Source organism: Grampus griseus (genome assembly GCF_964374135.1).
Source record: "Grampus griseus genome assembly, chromosome: 1".
Classification (NCBI taxonomy): Eukaryota; Metazoa; Chordata; class Mammalia; order Artiodactyla; family Delphinidae; genus Grampus; species Grampus griseus.
Genome location: NC_139017.1, coordinates 6,728,539 through 6,745,387, shown reverse-complemented (window position 1 = coordinate 6,745,387; position 16,849 = coordinate 6,728,539).

Below are 16,849 nucleotides of genomic sequence, written 5' to 3'. Positions count from 1 at the left end.
AGAGGAAATCAAAAAATACCTAGAAACAAATGACAATAGAAACACAACGACCCAAAACCTATGGGATGCAGCAAAAGCAGTTCTAAGAGGGAAGTTTATAGCAATACAATCCTACCTCAAGAAATAGGAAACATCTCAAATAAACAACCTAATCTTACACCTAAAGCAGTTAGAAAAGAAGAACAAAAAACTCCAAAGTTAGCAGAAGGAAAGAAATCATAAAGATCGGATCAGAAATAATTGAGAAAGAAATGAAGTAAATAGTAGCAAAGATCAATAAAACTAATAGCTGGTTCTTTGAGAAGATAAACAAAATTGATAAACCATTAGCCAGACTCATCAAGAAAAAAAGGGAGAAGACTCAAATCAATAGAATTAGAAATGAAAAATGAGAAGTAACAATTGACACTGCAGAAATACAAAGGATCATCAGAGATTACTACAAGCAACTCTATGCCAATAAAATGGACAACCTGGAAGAAATGGACAAATTCTTAGAAATGTACAACATTTTGAGACTGAACCAGGAAGAAATAGAACATATAAAGAGACCAATCACAGGCACTGAAATTGAGACTGTGATTAAAATTCTTCCAACAAACAAAAGCCAAGGACCAGACGGCTTCACAGTCAAATTATATCAAACATTTAGAGATGAGCTAACACCTATCCTTCCCAAAGTCCTCTAAAATATAGCAGAGGGAGGAACACTCCCAAATTCATTCTACAAGGCTACCATTGCCCTGATACCAAAACCAGACAAAGATGTCACAAAGAAAGAAAACAACCGGCCAATATCACTGATGAACATAGATGCAAAAATCCTCAACAAAATACTAACAAATAGAATCCAACAGCACATTAAAAGGATCATACACCATGATCAACTGGGGTTTATCCCAGGAATGCAAGGATTCTTCAATATATGCAAATCAATCAATGTGATACACCATACTAACAAATTAAAAAATAAAACCCATATGATCATCTCAATAGATGCAGAAAAAGCTTTTGAAAAAATTCAACACTCATTTATGATAAAAACCCTCCAGAAAGTAGGCATAGAGGGAACGTACCTCAACATAATAAAGGCCATCTATGACAAACCCACAGCCAACATCGTTCTTAATAGTAAAAAATGGAAATGATTTCATCTAAGATCAGGAACAAGAAAAGGTTGTCCAATCTCACCACTATTATTTAACATAGTTTTCGAAGTTTTAGTCACAGCAATCAGAGAAGAAAAAGAAATAAAAGGAATACAAATTGGAAAAGAAGTAAAGCTGTCCCTGTTTGCAGATGACATGATAGTATACACAGAGAATTTTAAAGATGCTACCAGAAAACTACTAGAGCTAATCAATGAATTTGGTTAAGTAGCAAGATACAAAATTAATGCACAGAAATCTCTTGCATTCCTATACACTACTGATGAAAAATATGAAAGAGAAATTAAGGAAACACTCCCATTTACCACTGCAACAAAAAGAATAAAAAAACAAACCCAATACAAAAATGGGCAGAAGACCTAAACAGACATTTCTCCAAAGAAGATATACAGATTGCCAACAAACACATGAAAGGATGCTCAACATCACTAATCATTAGAGAAATGCAAATCAAAACTTCAATAAGGTATCACCTCACAGCAGTCAGGATGGCCATCATAAAAAATCTACAAACAATAAATGCTGGAGAGGGTGTGGAGAAAAGGGATCCTTCTTGCACTGTTGGTGGGAATGTAAATTGATACAGCCACTATGGAGAACAGTATGGAGGTTCCTTAAAAAACTAAAAGTAGAACTACCATACAACCCAGCAATCCCACTACTGGGCATATACCCTGAGAAAACCATAATTCAAAAAGAGTCATGTACCACAGTATTCACTTTAACTCTATGTACAACAGCCAGGACTTTGAAGCAACCTAAGTGTCCATCATTGGATGAATGGATAAAGAAGATGTGGCACATATATACAATGGAATATTACTCAGCCATAATAAGAAATGAAATTGAGTTATCTGTAGTGAGCTGGATGGACCTAGAGTGTGTCATAAGTAAGTAAGTCAGAAGTAAGTCAGAAATAGAAAAACAAATACCATATGCTAACACATATATATGGAATCTAAAAAAAAAAAAGGTTCTGAAGAACCTAGGGGCAGGACAGGAATAAAGACACAGACCTACTAGAGAGTGGACTGGAGGACACTGGGGAGGGGGAAGGGTAAGCTGGGAGGAAGTGAGAGAGTGGCATGGACATATATATACTACCAAATGTAAAATAGGTAGCTAGTGGGAAGCAGCCACATAGCACAGAGAGATCAACTTCGTGTTTTGTGACCACCTAGAGGGGTAAGATAGGGAAGGTGGGAGGGAGACGCAAGAGGGAGGAGATATGGGGATATATGTATATGTATAGCTAATTCACTTTGTTATAAAGCAGAAACTAACACACCATTGTAAAGCAATTATACTCCTAATATACTCTTGCCCCATTCCTATACCCCTTTTACAGTGCCTTTTAGGACTCACTATCCATCAGTCATATCTTTTACATCATCAACCTCTTCTCTGGATCTTCCTTTGACTTCTTTGTATCAAAATTTACTCTTTCTTGAAGCTAAAGACTAAATCTTGAAGATAAGGCACTTAAGTGCCCTGATTTTAAATCTTGAAGAAAGATAAGGCCTCAGCAACCACTTTTCTAATTTTCAGCCTCAGTCAATGACCTTGCTTACTACTGTGCTGAGGAAATGAATCAATAGGAAATCCCTTGTGTTCCCACCACCAGAACGACCAATGTACCTGCATTTTTGCCCACATAATCTCCCTTCCCTGTTGTAAGTATAAAGTAATCATTCATATTACTGTTTGGATTCAGTTCTCCACTATTTCCTTCCCAAGGACATTGCTCCAACAATTCTTTTCTCATTGTTGTATCATCTGTTTTTACTTCTCTACCACATCTATCTTCTCTCATTCAAACAAAGCGATATTGACAATCTTAAGCTAAAAAAAGAACAAAAACTCTATTGACTTCTCCTATTTTCTAAAAAAAATTAATAACAGTCCTTGAAAGGCTTCTCCACATCCACAGCTTTTAATTACTGTGCTCAGTTTCTTCTTGAACAATACTCTGATCAATCTTTCATCCCCAACATAAAATGGCAACAGCTCTTGTCAAAGTCATTAATAACTTCCCAAAAGCTGCATCTTACTGGGCATGACAAATTTGGCAAATTTTATCCCCTTTGCCTTCTTGAAGTATTTACTTATCACTTTATTTAGGTATATCATGCACTCCTTGTGGCTTATCAGTCAATTAAAGTATTTGCTTCTTCTTATTCCATCTCATTTATACATTTTCTCTTCTCTAAATATTGGAGTAACTTCTCATTTCTGTATACTGTTTTTAAACCTAAGTAAACTCATCTAGTCTTTTGTCATAAAATACTATGTTTTGAAAATTTCCAAATATATAAATGTCTCTATTATGAAATCTTGTCTTATACGTTTAATGGATACTCAAAATTTCCCCTCAGGTTTCTAATAAGTGTCTCACAATAATTTTTTTTTAATTATATAACTGGCCCCTTTCTAAACTGTAATCTTGGTTCAGTGCAGTCTTCCATACCTTGTTAAGTAAGTCCATTCTCTGATTTTCTCAAGCCAATAATCTGACAGTAATTTTTGTGTTATTTCTGTCTTCACACCCTAATTCATCACTAAATCTTGTTAGATACAACATCTATTCTGATCCTGATTACATCTCATCTACTTTCCTGTTAGGATTTTGCTCCAATACACCATCCTCTATTACCATTGGGGTATTTCAATAGTTTCTTAATCAGTCACCCTACTTCTGTTCTTGACCCCTTACAGTAAATTTTCACCCAAGCAGTCATCCTCTGAGAATATATTTTAGATCACATCATTCCTCTGCTCAAAATCCTACATTGGTTTTACAGTTCAGAAAGAGTAAAAGCCTATGTAGTTACAATGGTCTGCAACTTACTGTTAATGATGGAACAATCCAATGCCTTATCAACCTCATGTCCTGTCTCCTGACTTAGTAGCTCTTTGCTAACACATCAAGCATGCTCCTACTTCAAGACCTTCCTCTACAGTTTTCCCTACATGAAACATTCTTTCTCTAGATAGTCAAGTGCCTCATTGCCCTACTTCTTCATATTACTTAGGTCTCTGCTCAAATGTGACATTACCCATGTCTTTTACATGTATGGCACCAAAATATGGTATGAAAAAGGAGAAAACGATAAAGAAGTTAAGAAAATAGAGCAAACGTATTCTTGGACCTGAGTATACCTGCCATGTTGAAGCTGGTGAAAAATGGAATGTATCTTTCTTGTGGTCTGATTCCAAAGTGAGAACATGGAAGGACAAAATTTTGTCAAGTGTCTCTGTGCCTCAACACCAAAGGGCTGAGAGAGATTGTCTGAGCCATCTTAGACTGTGTGTCTATCAGCCAGCCATTTTTGATGTTTGAATCATGGTCATGTGACATTAACATGGAGGCTAGAGTCCTCTCTCTGTAATATCCACTCACACATGCTTCAACAGGGGCTGTGGAATTTAACTAGTTATCTGATAAGGGGGTGGGCTAACCAGACATCCTAAGATCAATTTACTACCTCGTTTCCAATTTCCTACAAAAAACCACAGGTTGCAGTCAGAGAAATACAAAAATTCAAACAATATATAGCCTTATCCAACTACAAACAAGATGGTTTCATATCTTGAAGCTCTTCTGGCTTGTGATAGCATTTTGATATAATGAAATGTGAAATGGAAGCATATTTGTCAAAATCTCTAACAGAACTCAGAAAGCCATGCCTGATAGCAAGGTAAAGTAATATATACGTTATATATATAATAATATATATAAATTATTGTACATTGATATCATGTATATATGATAGTATATTTCTAAGAATTGAGATTTTTTTCAATCTGAACCTCTTTTTCCCATGTCTTCCTTCCAATAATATTGGTCCAAAGGGTTTGTTTCTTTTTAAACTAGGGCTGCTGTTTTTCATATGAGTAGTGTAATGATTAAAGGATTCATCTAACTGTATAACTCTCATCAAAGTCAATGTATTTTAGGTAGGCTAAAATATTTCAGTTTCAGTGTTTATCTGATGCCTCAGAACACAAAAGTTATTCGTAGACTAGAAAAAAAAGTTATATTGATTTGTACAATGTGTGCTTATGTATCATTAATTAGGGCGAGAAAATATGGATTGATATAATTTTAAAAGCTCAAACTATTTTAAGAATGATATTTTTAGTTAGGGGGAAGGTTTTTTTTTTTTTCTGGTGGGAGTAAACATTCCTTGTCCTTATAGGATTTCACCAAGATCTTAGAAGTATCTAATTATAATCTGAGCATAGAAGTGGAGAAGGTGTAGATATACATATAGCTGATTCACTTCATTGTACAGCAGAAACTAATACAACATTGTAATGCAATTTTACTCCAATTAACAAAAAAGATTTAAAAATTTATTCAATTAATTTTATTAAATCTGGAGTTGTAAATATTTGTAAGGCTTTTAATGCATATTTTCTAGGAATTATTTGTGTATATATGTATATATCTGTATCTACACCTCCACAAAATTAAAATGGGACTTACCTACTTTTACCAAGTCGTGTGCATATGTATTCATTTATTCATTCATTCATTTTTTTCAGTGATGAATTCAATTCATTTTTGTGTGGTTGAGTATGTGTGCATTTTCTTATCGTGTCAGTGTGTTTCTTACTGAAAGTGATAGTAAAAAGAAAGTGTTTAAAACAAAACAACAAAAAAATGGTGGCTGGTTCTTTAATTGTGTTTATATAGTGTTTTATAAAAAGTCTGAATTCTTAATCCAAGACCTTCAGGATCCTGTTGATTGAGAAGTGTGGGCTGAAGGAGATGTCTCTTAGACAATCCTGTATGTTGTTAGTTTAAATTTTTTTTAATTAGATGATGTATAAATAAGGGGAGAGGTACTAAATTATTTCCTATCCATATGAGTTATTTTGTGGTCACTACCTTTGCAAGATCAGTTTGACATTTGTGACAATATAGTGGATTTCTGTGAGAATCAAACATCTGAGCTGATTTGCATAAAACTTAACTGTTGGCTACTAACCCCTCTCTGGTTAACTCCGTGTACATAGTTAATCAGAGTTTATTATTGTGACAACCAGCCTATATCTTTCACTATAACTTTTCAGTTATCAGTTCCAGTTATCAGTTATCAGTACATAGTTAATCAGAGTTTATTATTGTGAAAACCAGCCTATATCTTTCACTATAACTTTCCAGTTATCAGTTCCTTGGGGAGAAAATTTTGGCTTAACTAGAAAAATTAGCTGTGCACATTCAGGAAATGATTATCCGTCTAGGTATTTTGTGGTTTGTGTGTGTGTTTGGTTTGTTTTGTTGTGGTAATCTTTATGTGACAGGAATGGCCCACCTCACCCCACCCCCACCAACCTAACCTTCTGTTGGAGAGTAGAGTGTGGTTTGTCTTTATACTCCCAGATGGAGGCAGTGATGCGTGACCTACAGATGAGAATGATCATATTTGGTAGAAAGACAGGTCTGTTTGCTAGTATGAATGTGCTCATGGCTTTGCTTCTAATCTTCCACCAGCAGCTGAAATCAAGATATTATTCCATCATTGCTTCTTTATTCAGTTTTGTTGGTTTCCAGCTGATACTAGGAATTTTATAAAATGCCCTTATTTTAGAACCTGTTACTTAAAATGACACTGCTAATCACCACTGTGCTAATAATTCCATTTTTACTAAATTATTAGCACAATTATAACTTGAAAAATGTTTCTACAACTATCAAGAATACCTCCATAATACTGTCTTTCACATCATGTCTTCTTTGTCAATCATAAAACCTCCTGGAGTGATTGTCAATAGAGTCTTGTGCTCCATTTATTATCCTGACCGAGCAAAGACCAACTGGCCCTTGACTGTCTCAGTCAGCTTTTGCTTCTTACTGATTAATCTATTTATAACTGTAATATCATCAATTTTTCAAATTAAGATACAGTCCCAAAATGGCAAGTTTGGGCTTTGCAATAATTACTTCAGTCCTTTCTGCTGACCTTCGTCTTTCACGTGGTGAACATTTTGCTGAGATAGGTTCTTTCTCAGCTGAGCTACAGCAGATTCAGTGGGGCTCCTCTTTGGAAGTGAGTGTATCTTCTGACAGTTTTTGATTCAATCAAACTGCGCTTACTCTTATTTTGTTCCTTGTACCTTAGTGGCTACCCAAACTATTTGATGTATGCATGTGTGTGATGCATTGTTTTTTCTTCTATGGTACCTAGGAACCTAAGAAAATTTTAATTTTAGAAAATTTTCTTTCCTTGGTCATTGAGTTTATTTGCCAGATTCATTTATATTATCCATTTTTCCAATCAACATTATTCAGGGACTGAGCTTTCTCACCTTTTTTTAAAAAATGCTCTTCTGGTTATTTATTCATTGCCAAAGTTGAAATTAAAGTATAAGTGATACTGTGACTCAGTTAATGGACAATACTCTCTCTAGGATACAGATAATTTTATTAAGAAAAGGTGGTCTTCACTTATTAGATATATAATTTTAGTGGAAATAAATAATTTAAAATGTGAACTTCTGTTTGACAAAATGTCCTTGTTAAAAAAACTTTGATAGTATTGCTACTGTGGTTGAAGTTTTATCACAAATATTCCCTATTTGTAAATAAATAAAAACAAAGATGGCGTGAAATTAGTTTCCACAGTATGAAATTATTTACATCAGGAGTAGACCAACTACTCAGATAAAGGCATCAATATGTGTGTCTGGAAGGATGGCAATTTATGCAGCTTGACTCCATTGCATCTGGAGGTCGACAGCTGCTTATTATGTACACCTAATTTACTGGAGTGGTAAATACTGCGAGTGAAGAAATCAATTCACCAAAGGTCTATGGTTCAATAGTTTTAGCACTTCATGCTGAAATAAAATGTGGCATAAATTAGGAAAGAACCTTTTCCACACTGCCTCCGTACTAAAAGAACTCCCACAGTGGAAAAAGGCAGTAAATGAAGTGTCTTTGATATAATTATGTGGATGGTAATAAACCCAGCCTTGATCTGCTTTATGAAGCTGTTGTAATAATATTAATGATGTTTAACCATGTAACAATCCCTGGACAAATGGCACATCTATTTTCAATATCAAATTACTCATCTTTAAAAGAAAATAAATTAACAGCTTTTCCTACTTACGGGACATTACAGGAAAATTGAATGAAATTTCAGAGCATGTAGAAAAAAAATAGTTTGCAAAGGAAACACAGAATTTTGGATTAAGCTTTAGGATCAGTCATTTGTGTTAACCCAGGAAATATACCTAACAGTTGAGAATACAGGTCCAGTAATTTAAGGATTAGCTCCTTTCACTGTATTAGCCATTAAGGAAAATGATTATAAGAGGCAGTCTACCACCTAATCTTAAAAGGATCATTTAAATCTTACATATAAAACAGTATATATTTATCTCTATCTTTTTATATAATCATCAAAATCATAATGAGTACAACATCACTGGGGAGGATAACCGCTAATAACTATCATCCACAATTAAGTAAATACTCAGATAAACCATCCTTGTTCATGCCTGATAGCACATGATATTTATTTTCTATTTAAAATCAGCTTTATTGAACTAAATTTTACATGCGATAAACTTCATTGCTTTTTAAGGGGGGATTTCAATGGGTTGTGACAAATGTATTCAGTTGTGTGGCCACTTCCAAAATCAAGGTATAGAATATGATTATCACCACAGACACTTCCACTGTGTTCTTTTGTACTTCATCCCAAACTCATCTCTTGGCAATGACTATTCTGTTCATTATACCCAGAGATTTTTCTTCTCTAGAATGTTCTTTAAATGCAGTCATGCAGTATGTAGCCTCTCTGTCCAGCTTCTGTCACTTAGCATCATGTGTATGAGATTAATACATATTGTAGCATGTATCAGAAATTTGATTCTTTTTAATTACCCAAAATAATTATATGATCATTTCCTAAGATGCAATCAAATTTGAAGATTCTGATATGACTTTAGCCTTTCCATCGGTCTGCTCTTTTAAAATCTTACCCATGTTCTTATGAGTGTGCTTGGTTTTTGAAGTGGTTTTGAGGGTGAAGCAAGGGGTAAATCTTTATTAGGCTTGAATAACAGCTTTGTAAGCTGCCTTGACTAGGATACATTAAACCTTTTTCTTATTCTTACTTGCTAGAACTAATTGTTTTAGTCATCCTATATAATTTTCAATAATTAATACACGTTTTCTCAAACTAAGGACAATATAGTATTTTATTTAAAATATTGAGAGCTTAATGGCCTCTCTTTTTCAAAATATGTCAGAAACTGTCCCATTTGAACCTAACATCAAACTGGTTAGCTACTTTCCAGGTGAAAATGTCTTTTATTATTTATTATATTTCATATTCTCATGTGCTTGTTTTAAATTCCAATGTATTATATTTAATTTCAAAATTTATAAGGCACAATCTTGTTAAAAATCACTTTTTTTTAAAGAAAAAAAAAGCACAGATAAGAAAAAACACGTTCTTAACATAAATCTAGTGTTGTTTGGCCTTTACTGGACATCCTTGAACTTCTTAAATAAGCAGAGCTGTAGATGTTAGGACAACAGCCAACCAATGCAACTGCTGGTAAGTTTTTTAATGTCTCAAAATAGGAGCTTTTATTTTTGTCATTTGGTGTTTGTGTATTTTGTTTGTTTTAATGCTGTTTTTTCCTATGATCACTGACAAACAGGGAGGGTTAATCATAACTGTAACTGTTATACTCAAAATTACAGTGTTATTTTTGGTGTCTAGATAGACCCTAGTCTTCCTTAGCTCACATTCCCTGAAAACATCCCAGCTGCTGATAAATCGTATTTTTCCTTCCTTCCTCTCTCCCTCTCTATCCCTCTCTCTCCATCTTCGCACCCCCTTTCCCTTTCTTTCTCTCAATCTCCCTCTCTTTTTGAGGTCATACTATCTTTGTTTTGTCTCTTGTCTTTTTCCCTCTTCTCTCTATATTTTACTGGCTCCATTCTTCTTCTTTTTTTTTTTTTTTTACATCTTTATTGGAGTATAATTGCTTTACAATGGTGTGTTAGTTTCTGCTTCATAACAAGTGAATCAGTTATACATATACGTATGTTCCCATATCTCTTCCCTCTTGCATCTCCCTCCCTCCCATCCACCCTATCCCACCCCTCTAGGTGGTCACAAAGCACCGAGCTGATCTCCCTGTGCTATACGGCTGCTTCCCACTAGCTATCTATTTTACGTTTGGTAGTGTATATATGTCCATGCCACTCTCTCACTTGTCCCAGCTTACCCTTCCCCCTCCCCATGTCCTCAAGTCCATTCTCTAGTAGGTCTGTGTCTTTATTCCCGTCTTTCCCCTAGGTTCTTCAGGACCTTTTTTTTCCCTTAAATTCCATATATATATGTTAGCATACGGTATTTGTATTTCTCTTTCTGACTTACTTCACTCTGTATGACACACTCTAGGTCCATCCACCTCACTGCAAATAACTCAATTTCATTTCTTTTTATGGCTGAGTAATATTCCATTGTATATATGTGCCACATCTTCTTTATCCATTCATCCGATGATGGACACTTAGGTTGCTTCCATCTCCTGGCTATTGTAAATAGAGCTGCAATGAACATTCTAGTACATGACTCTTTTTGAATTATGGTTTTCTCAGGGTATATGCCCAGTAGTGGGATTGCTGGGTCATATGGTTGTTCTATTTGTAGTTTTTTAAGGAACCTCCATACTGTTCTCCATAGTGGCTGTATCAATTTACATTCCCACCTGCAGTGCAAGAGTGTTCCCTTTTCTCCACACCTTCTCCGACATTTATTGTTTCTAGATGTTTTGATGATGGCCATTCTGACCGGTGTGAGCTGATATCTCATTGTAGTTTTGATTTGCGTTTCTCTAATGATTAGTGATGTTGAGCATTCTTTCATGTGTTTGTTGGCAATCTGTATATCTTCTTTGGAGAAATGTCTATTTAGGTCTTCTGCCCATTTTTGGATTGGATTGTTTGTTTTTTTGTTATTGAGCTGCATGAGCTGCTTGTAAATTTTGGAGATTAATCCTTTGTCAGTTGCTTCATTTGCAAATATTTTCTCCCATTCTGAGAGTTGCCTTTTGGTCTTGTTTATGGTTTGCTGTGCAAAATTACGCCTAATATCCATGAAACCCTGAGATTTCAGCTCCCTTCCATTATTCTCTCTTTTATTTTTAGATCTCATCTACCATAATGGATTCATATATCACTTCTGCGTTCATAACTTCCAAAATATCTAGTCCTGAACATTTATTCAAAATTCTGATGTTGAATTTCCATGCAGAATGTCTCCACCTGGATGCTTTAGCCTCAAATTAAACAAGCATTAATTTTATCATAATCCATTCTTCTCTAGGTTTTCTGATTTCTTTTAGTGATACTGTTGTCTCTTAAAGACTGGGTTCTAGAACAATGCAGCATTTTTCTTTTTTCCTTTAGTTAGTCACTAGGTGCTGTTGATTTTTCTCTTCAAATTATTATGCATCTGCATAATAATACATATACTGTCTTAGCATAACCACTGTATTTACTCTATCTTGGGCCAATGTCACCCCAGTTTTGAACTATTGTAATAGTTTCCTTTATTCTTTTTCCACTCTGCTCCAATGCTTTCTGCATGTTGTAGATACATTAATCTTATAAAATATCACTTTTTGTTTCCATACTCTTGCCTACAACATTTTGATGTCTATATTAAATGTCAAGGTTCAAACTAGGACAATTTACTAATAGAAACTGAAAGTTGTCTGGTCGTAAATAAGAAAGGGCTCCACATTATTAAATCTGGTTTAGTGGCTGAATAATGAGCAATGGCTGTAGATTTAGCAGTGTTTGTACATGTAGGCAGGTGAAGAAAGCAAGTCATAAATATATCAAATGCAATTTTCAGTCTTGGCCTATGGGACCAGGTTTTGAAATTTAATAGTTATACCTAAAGAACTTATACCAAAAGTTCCATTCAGGATGGTGGGAGTCAAAACAAGCCAATAAAAATGAACCAGGTAAGTGGGGTGATCAAGTCAAGGATGATACTGAAGAAAGTTAGAAGGTGAGGAGTTAGTTAAGTTATGATGAGAAGCAATAGTTTCTTATATATTCTTATAATATATGTTCCAAAAGTGAGTTTTACTGATTGACTTGCTCTTAAATATCACAATTTATTGAAGCAACATGGAATCCCTTTGCAAGTCTCATTTTAGGGAATTCTGTTTGGTCTTAATGAGTAACAAACCATCAGGTTAAATACCAAAGGCTCAGATTATATATCTACTTAACTCACCAAGCTCTGTAAGAGTGATTTCCTGTGGCAATGCCACTACCTAATTAAGAACTTGGTTTCCTTCATAGGTGTATGGTCAGACCACTCAAGATGGCTGTTCTCTTGCTCTCTGTACATCCCCTGCTTGATCAGTGCCTGCTTCACCTACACCCTACACACATGACTGACCTCCGGTGTTGCTCCAGGACCTTGCTTCGAACATGTAAGCTCCGCCATGCATTAAACCATTGATGTCTCTGTCGCTGACTCTGGGCTCTTTCTTCAGTCTTGAAGCTGGGCAAGCACAGGCCTTGTAGGCCTGCAGGGTACAGCCCAACAATAGTTAAAATTTCCTTTTTTTAAATTTATTTTATTGAAATATAGTTGATTTACAATGTTGTGTTAGTTTCTGGTGTACAGCAAAGTGATTCAGATATATATAATAGTTTGCATCTGCTAATCCCAAACTCCCAATTCATCTCTCCCCCACCCTCCTCCCTCTTGGCAACCACAAGTCTGTTCTCTATGTCTGTGAACCTGTTTCTGTTTCATAGTAAGTCCATTTGTACCACATTTTAGATTCCACTTATAAGTGATATCATAATATTTGTGTTTCTCATTCTGACTTACTTCACTTAGTATGATAGTCTCTAGGTTCATCCATGTTGCTGCAAATGGCATTATTTCATTCTGTTTTATGGCTGAGTAATATTCCATTGTATACATGTACCACATCTTCTTTATCCATTCATCTGTCTATGGACGTTTAGTTTGCTTTCCTGTCTTGGCTACTGTGAATAGTGCTGCTATAAGCATAGAGGTGCATGTATCTTTTCAAATTATAATTTTGTCCAGTTATATGCCCAGGAGTCTTCTTTTGAGAAATGTCTATTTAGGTCTTCTGCCCATTTTTTGATTGGGTTGTTTGTTTTTTTATTATTGAGTTGTATGAGCTGTTTGTATATTTTAAAGTCATAGCTGTTGAAATCATTCATAATGCTAAAAGACCATGTAGTATGTTTGACCAGGGTATAAAATTTATTCTCAAATTCATCCTACAAAGAAATTCTCAAGTTCCTTTCAGTCCTTAGAACATTGCCTTGTAAATTTCAAAAACTTGCTTAAAAATTATTTTAATATTTAAAGTAATAAATGGTTTCATAAAAGTGTCTTCTGAATTGTCCTCATGCTATATCTAAAGCAATGTCTAATTCAGTAAAATTAATCATCCTGAAGAAAACATTCTTTCCATATCTGTGCATTTTCTAATTGAGAATCCCTCCATGTATAATGCTTTTCTCTTGTTTTTCTATTGATTTATAGGTTTTGGTGCTTTGAAGCTCATTCATCTAATAATGCTTTAACAGATGACTCTTTTTCAGTAAATTCTTTCTCTTCTAAAATGCAGTAGAATATTTTGTCTTTAATACTCCAACAGCATTTAACAGTGCTTCTCATTATTGTGCTTTTTCTGAATATGATTTTTTAATCTATAAAGCCCAGTTTTAAGTTCCTCAAAACAGAAATACCATCTTGAATGTCTCCATTCCTTGGACAATGCTCGTTGTAATCTGAAGGGAGTTGCTGAGCAAAAATTTGATATTTTCATGGCTGATAGATTGATCTCTGTTCCAGTCTGTTAAAAAGCAATGCATGTTTTAGTGAAAGCTTATTAATATCTTAATATAAGTTAAATATTGGCCCTGAGAAATGCAGTACACTGGCCACAGGGTACAGTGATGATAACACCAAAATGTAAATCAGAATACTTAAGTTCTAGCTTTAGTTCTACCCATAGTCTATGATAATTCACCCCTTTCTTTGCCACAAATTCTTAGCCAAAAACTCAGAGATTATTTACTGATATAATATTTTATTATTCTATGATTAGGGTATCCCTACAGCTCTCAAATTTCTTGGTTTCAAAAATCACCTACTTAATTTGTAAAATGCCAAGACTCTCATTTCATTATATGAGCCTACTTTTTTATTCACATTTAAGTGAAGATTAATTCTTAATCATTTCAATTTATATATATTTGCTGTATTTGTGTTATGCTCATCTATCTTCTCTCTCATTATACATAATTTCTTAAGATACCAGTACTTACTATGTTGTGATATTACAGTATTAACCATTTTATCATCCCAATAAACACAGAAAAGTATGTTGCTCATTTAGATGTCTCTTAAGGGTTTTTGACTGAAATAACTATGATGGGGAAAATTAGCAAATAAAATATGAGTTCCCTTCGTATTTTCTTAAATCAACTTCCATACAGAAGTCCAGGCAAAAATAAATGTTACTAGTATTAACACAAGTCGAGTTAATTTAAAAAGCTGTGAGCTGCAGAGCCTGTATGAAAGATTTTATACATCGTCTCAAATAAAAGGAAAGACTTATGCTTAGAGATAAATTATATGTTAAATGTAATGTAAAAGAAAACAAGAAACAGTGTAGTACAGGAGAGCTATGATTTACTCCACATGGTCCTATGCGGATAAGGCATTAAGGTGCTGAAAGCTAAAGTTTCCGTATTTTCCAAAGCTTCAAATAAACAATCATTACTTCCTAGGGTTCTAATCAGGATTTATACCAACACATACATGTTGAATAGAGGCAAAGACTGGCAAAAAGCCCAGTAACTTTCTCTACCTAAGAAAAATTACATTTCCTCAAGTTAAACATTTTTAAAACTTTTTTTTTCTTCTCAGATTTCTATATCATAACACTTTTGTGTGACTGCTCTCATTTACAACTGCTCCCAATTTAGTGTTACCCATGGATTTAATTAATATATAATTTAGTTTTACATATTATTAATTGGGATGGTAAATAAAGAAGCAGCTGTGGCAGAACAACTATTAAAAAATGCTTGGGCTTCCCTGGTGGCGCAGTGGTTGAGAGTCCGCCTGCCGATGCAGGGGACATGGGTTCGTGCCCCGGTCCGGGAAGATCCCACATGCCGCGGAGCAGCTGGGCCCGTGAGCCATGGCCGCTGAGCCTGCATGTCCGGAGCCTGTGCTCCCCAACGGGAGAGGCCACAACAGTGAGAGGCCCACGTAACGCAAAAAAAAAAAAAAAAAAAAAAAAGCTTAAATTTCTCAGCACCCTAATTCATTAAGAACTTTATAAAGAGATGGTAAAGAACTAAAATACGAAAATTTTCTGTATAAGCTTTTAGTTGTGGTCTCAGTGCATATGGAGTATCAGTATCAATATGGCTCATAAGAACAATAATTGAAGAAAATGAAAGTACTTCTCTTAAAATCATATATTCAACTTTCAAGAGATTAATTTTTTTAACTAAGGAAGAAGAAAATAAACCCTGACCTAAATCAGTCTTCAGGAAAAACGACAAAAAATAATCCAAAAGGAAAATCAGAATGTACTCATACCATTAGGAAAGTCTTTAAAAAAATAAAACAAGGATGGATTGATGTCTAATAACATAATTTATCTCACTTTAGAAAGCATTCTTGACATTCTGAGAAAAAAAGGAAGGAAATGGTGGAAGGCAGAGGGAACCCAAATTACATATCCTGGCCTTCTGAAGATTAGGATTATGGGTCAGGCAGGTGTTCATATTTTCAGTCAAATGTGACTATTTTTTAATGAAAGAGAATTATACATGATGAGTAATTTTCATGGAAAATCTGTGAAAGTGCAAAACTTGAAACTTGGTATTTATTTTATAAATAGCCCCCTCTTTTCCTTATCTATAATATAGCTCTTCTACCTGTAACATTTTTCCTCTTCAGTATAAGAAAGCTTCCTAAGAAAATTGAAAAAAAAAAAAAGCATGCAAGAAAAGCCCAATATTTATTACTGGGACTTATTTTTCCAAATGCAAAATGAAGTCTCGAGAACTGAGGCTTGACTAAGAGTTTAAAATACTTAGAGACAGCAGCTGTCATTGACGACTTCTGCAGTGATGCTAGTAAGCAACTATTTCAATATCAGAACCCAGACTCCTTGGTTAATTTGCCAATTTGCTAAGTAGGTGAAACCATCCATGAATGCCTTCCATCTGTTCCAAGAGGTCCCTGTGTTTGTTATTTCTTAGATGGATGCACACTGTCCAACTGTGACACAAACTCACAAATCACCTGTCAGGTAGTTGTGAAGACAAAGACTTAGGAAAGCAATCTCAACTTTGAAAACACTCTTACTCATAAAAACATCAGAATTAAACCTGTTATTACTAAATGCTATAGCGTATTGACCTTATATAAACTCCTTTAAATAGCAAGTTGTTTATTATGATTATTGTAATCTACTATTTAAGAAAGGTCTCTGATTATTTTGGACTCCACAAAATAGAAATGGAGAGAATAGATTTCTTTTTTTATATATTTAGAAATATCTTAATTTTGCAAGATTATAAATGGTTTCTTATTTATCAAAAACAAATA